The sequence below is a fragment of the Dipodomys merriami genome, unplaced genomic scaffold (genome assembly GCF_024711535.1).
Source record: "Dipodomys merriami isolate MVZ:Mamm:240054 unplaced genomic scaffold, mDipMer1.0.p SCAF_3, whole genome shotgun sequence".
Classification (NCBI taxonomy): domain Eukaryota; kingdom Metazoa; phylum Chordata; class Mammalia; order Rodentia; family Heteromyidae; genus Dipodomys; species Dipodomys merriami.
Genome location: NW_027204492.1, coordinates 69,306,354 through 69,311,455, shown reverse-complemented (window position 1 = coordinate 69,311,455; position 5,102 = coordinate 69,306,354). Strand labels below are relative to the sequence as shown.

At 33.5% G+C, this 5,102-nt stretch overlaps 1 non-coding gene across 1 annotated transcript in view; it reads left to right on the top strand.

Annotated features, from left to right (window-relative positions):
- The window catches only part of LOC138840578 (small nucleolar RNA SNORA40), a 128-nt gene extending 34 nt beyond the window's left edge, over window positions 1–94 (top strand). The window contains exon 1 of the small nucleolar RNA XR_011376140.1: window positions 1–94. This exon is cut by the window's left edge and continues 34 nt beyond it. This is a non-coding gene — a small nucleolar RNA (small nucleolar RNA SNORA40).
- Window positions 95–5,102: the final 5,008 nt, after the last annotated feature.

The window sequence follows — 5,102 nt, the reverse complement described above, 5'->3', positions numbered from 1 at the left end:
AAACTTTAGAGACAGGTACAAACAGTAAATTCTCTTTTGCAACCTGGAACTCATTGTTGAATATGAAATTTTGGTGCATGTAAGATGGAATATGATTCCTACAATTGTTGGCAATGATGGGGGTTTGTTGACTCATGCAGTTTGGCTCTGATGTAAAAGCTAAAAAAAGTGAAAAGAAGAAAACAAAAATCAAAATGAAATTATAACATACAGAAACTTAAGAGCTATAACAAAGCATGACAGAAATGTCCAGTCATAAACACATAAATTTAAAAAGTCAAAACTCTCAAATGAATGTCTTACTTTGCATTTTAGGGAACTAGAGGAAGAAGAGCAAATTATATCTAAAACTAGCAAAGGGGAGGAAAATGAACAGATACACTGAAAATAGAAAACAATAGAAAAATTAATCAATGTTAGCTGTTTGAAAATCTTACAATGATCAAATCTTTAGGTAATGTGTTAGACTTTTCATCACTGTGAAAACAATTGACAGTAAAAAGATTTGTTTAAGTTCATTGATTTTGAGATTTCATTTAATAGTTGGCCAGTTCCATTGGTTTGGACCATAATAAAGCAAACATCATGGTAGAGAGGGCGTGGAAGAGTAATTTGAGTCACCATATGGTACCCAAGGAGCAGCAGATCAGAGAGGGAGAGAGAGGTGTACCAGTAACAAAGTACTACTCTCAAACACATTCCCCTCAATCACTTACTTCCCCTAGTGAGGGTTCACCTCTTAAGGGTTCCAAAAGCTCCCCAAATAGTACTAGCAACTATAGAGCAAGACTTTATTAATAAGACATTTGTGGGGGACACTTCCTATCCAAACTGTAACAGGTAGATTAAGAAATGAAGAAAAGTGGTTGGGGATTTAGCTTAGTGGAAAAGCTCAGTGGAAAAACCTGGAAAGTGCAAAGCCCTGAGTTCAGTCATCTGCTCTGGAAAAAAGTCTCTAATTATTAAACTTAGAAATTAAACTAGAGCTAATATTGGCATTACATAAAAAGAATACAAAAATGTTGTGAATATCAATGAACTGGATAGCACAGTGAAAATGATCAATATCATAAAAGCACACAACTCACAAAAGACTTACACATTTAAAAGGAAATTAGGCGGTTGAAACAGACATGAACCCTTCTTTCCTCCCCCAAAACCCAAATTCATTCACTAGTGTATTTTGTTATTTAAAATTTTTATTGATTATATATTAATTGTACAAAGGATTTCACCATGAAATTTCATATACACTGACAATGTACTTCAATACTGTTAACCTAACAATTGATACATGGATAAAGAAAATGCAGTATATATGCACAATAATAAAGTATCATTTAACCATCAATAAAAATGAAATTATTTCATGTGCAGGAAAAGGGATAGAACTAGAGACCATTATGTTAAGTGAAATAAGCTAGATTGAAAAAGACAAATGTATCTTGTTCTCTCTCATATGTGGAATATTTGCTACTGTATTTTACCAATTATTTAACAAATAATCAATAATTCTTCTCATGTTTTCAAAAAGATTGAAATGGAAATACCTCTTCCAGACTCACTCAGAGGTCAGCATTATCCTTATACTACAGCTAGATAAAGATACTAGAAGAAAAGAGAAATGCATGCTGTTAATTATACTTTATGAATATTGAGAAACTCAATATACAAATTCTGAACTAAATACGAGTAATTTGACTTCAGAAGCACATGGAAAACATTGGGTAGCTTAGTCAAATAGGATTAATTGCCATGATTCAGCTTGCTTCAACATGCAAAAACAATACAAAATACCCCAGCAACAGAGCAAAGGGGGGGGGGACATTGGATCACTTCAACTAATGCAGAAAACACATTTGACAAAATCAAATGCCTTTGCATGACTTTCTATGAACTAAGAATGAAAGAAAATATTCATAGCCAAAATATATACAATGGAAAAAATAAATGAACATTTTTCTCGTAAAAGAAAAATGTCAAGGAAGGTTAAGTTTACCACTTTTTTTCAACATAGTACTGAAAGTTCTAGCCACAGCAATCAGGCAAGAAACAATGCTTGATAGGAAATGTACTCATTACCTTGCTCATGTAACTGTAACCCCTCTGTACAGTATTTTTACAATAAAAACCTATTTAAAAATAAAATAAAAATCATTAAAATGATGGAGAAACAACACTGTCTTTTGTGCAAATGATATGATAGAAAACCCTAAAGAGTTCAACAAAGGGCTGATAGAAGTGTAAATGAATTTAGGTAAATTACAGGGTCCAACATCAACACACAAAGCAAATATCATCTTAAATAGAAATTAAGAAAACAATACCATTTCAAATAATGCCCCAAATTAAAAAAATTTTAATTTTATTGCCAAGGTGATGTACAGAGGGGCTACAGTTTCATAATTAAAGTTGTAAGTACATTTCTTGTCGAACTTGTTACTTCCTCCCTCATTTTTCTCCATCTTTCCGTTTTTTTTCTTTTTTTAAAATTTTATTTTATTTTATTTGTGAACATACTGTACAGAGGAGTTACAATTACATGGGCAGGATAATGCATACATTTCTTACCAAGCATTGCAGCCTCCTCCTTTGTTTACCCTTCACATCCCTTCCCAGCCTCCCCCCTCCCCCCCAATCCCAATCCTTCTCCTTCCCCCCCTTCCCCCCTCCCCCCGCACCGACTTTGTAAAGCTCGTTTTGGACATGACAACTTGTACTTCTTATTGTTGCAACAGGTCCACCTGTATCCTTAAACAACTGGTTTTTCCCCATCTCCTCCACAAGTTATACTGACATCAAATATAGTGAAAGCAGGGGTTATACTGTGGGGGAGGGACGTACAAAGCAACAAAGAGATAATCTTATAAATGCGTTATAGACACATGCATGAAAGAAAAAAACATTAAAATACATATCTAAGGGTTCATTTTCCTGACATCACATTATCTGACCTTTTCCGCTTGACTCATACATACACTAGATATTGCAAATAAGGGAAACCATGGTACCTATGTTTCTTTGGGCCTGGCTTACTTCACTTAATATAATTTTTTCCAAGTTTTTCCATTTCCTAACAAATGGGACAATGTCATTCTTTCTGATGGAGGCATAGAATTCCATTGTGTATATATACCACATTTTCTTGATCCATTCATCTACTGAGGGGCATTGGGTTGGTTCCATATCTTAGCTATGGTAAATAATGCTGCAATAAACATTGTTGTGGTGGTAGCTTTAGTGTGGTCTTGTTTGTAAACATTTGGGTAAATGCCCAAAAGTGGGATTGCTGGGTCATAGGGGAGTTCTATGTGAAGTCTTTTGAGGAACCTCCATACTGCTTTCCAAAGTGGTTGAACAAGTTTACACTCCCACCAACAATGAAGTAAGGTTCCTTTCTGTCCACATCCCCTTCAGCATCTGTTGTTGTTAGAGTTCTTGATTTTTGCTGTTCTAACTGGGGTGAGGTGATATCTCAATGTTGTTTTGATTTGCATTTCTTTTATGGCTAGGGATGTTGAACATTTCTTCATGTGTCTATTGGCCATCCTTCTTTCTTCTTCAGAGAAGTTTCTCTTTAAGTCTTTTGCCCACTTATTTATTGGGCAGTTGTTTCTTTGAGGATTTGTTGTTGGGGGTTTCATTTTTTGAGTTCCAAGTATATTTTAGATATGAGACCCTTGTCAGTTGTATGGCTAGTAAAGATCTTCTCCCAATCCGTGGGCTTTCTATTGATCTTGCTAGCTATGTCATTCATCTTTCCCTTTTTAAGGCTAAACTTTACCAAAAAGTAAAAAAAATCTGTATACTGAAAAAGACAAAATATTGATGAAACAACTGAAGATGTCATACACACAAATTAAAAGATATTCTGCACAATGTTCATAGCACCCAATGTAATTTACAGATTCCATGGATTCTTTATAAAATCTTCAAGTGATTTTTACACAAATAGAAAAAACCTAATTCTTGAATTAATATGGAAATAATAAAGAGGCCAGCTTTCCTCTCATTTTTGCTTTCACCCAGCTGGCCAAGATTTTCCATCTCATCATCTGTCTTCTAGAATCTGGCTAGACTCAGATTGTCTACTGTTTTCTTTCTCACCAGTTGTTTTATACTAATATATTGTATAACTTATTTTAAAATACCAGAATCACTTAATTTTTTAAAATATTAAGACAATTTCAATTTCAAAACTTTCTAATTATTATTGCCTTTAAGTAGTTGTGCAAAGTTTTCATTTAATAATTCAATTTATGACTACAATGAATCTTGATCAATGTCACCCCTTTCAACATTTTCACTTATCCCTCCCCTATGTACCCCTTCCCTTACTCTTCTTAATTTTGTAGGATAAACAAACTTGCCTAGGATATTTCATATTTTCCTTCCATGAAAAAATGATAGAGAAGCTAAATATATGTTACTTACATAATGGCTGAATTTGAAGTGGATATGAGTGGATCAAATGACACTTATTTGGCCTTTCTTGGCTTGAAACAATTTCAAGTAAAAATACTGATTTACTAATTTAGGGGAAATATAATTTATATATGTATATATATGAATTCTCTCTATATATAATCATAAACAATATATACAGTAAAGATATACATATGTATATATATGTATATATATAGTAAAGATATTGTACAAAGGAGTTACAATTATATGAGCAAAGTAATGAGTACATTTCCTACTGAGCATTGTTACCCTCTCCTTTTTTTCTTGTACCTTCCCTTTTTTCCCCAACCCCCAACTCCTCCCCCCCCCAAAAAAAATTGTAAAGTTAATTTTCAACATACTGTCTTGTACATCTCATTGTTACATTGGGTCATCCTATATCCTTATTTCAGCATTTTGTTATTTCCCTTCCCATCCCCAAATTAGAAAAAAAGTATATACAAGAGGCAGGACACTGGAATCAAATACAGTGACAACAAGGGTTATACCATGGGGGAAGAACATACAAAGAAACAAAAAAAAAATCACATACTATATTGTAAGTACATTAAAAAGAACAGCAAGAAAGATAAAATCTCTTGTGTCCCTATCTTGGAGTTCATTTCACTTAGCATCAGTTTATATGGTCATATGTA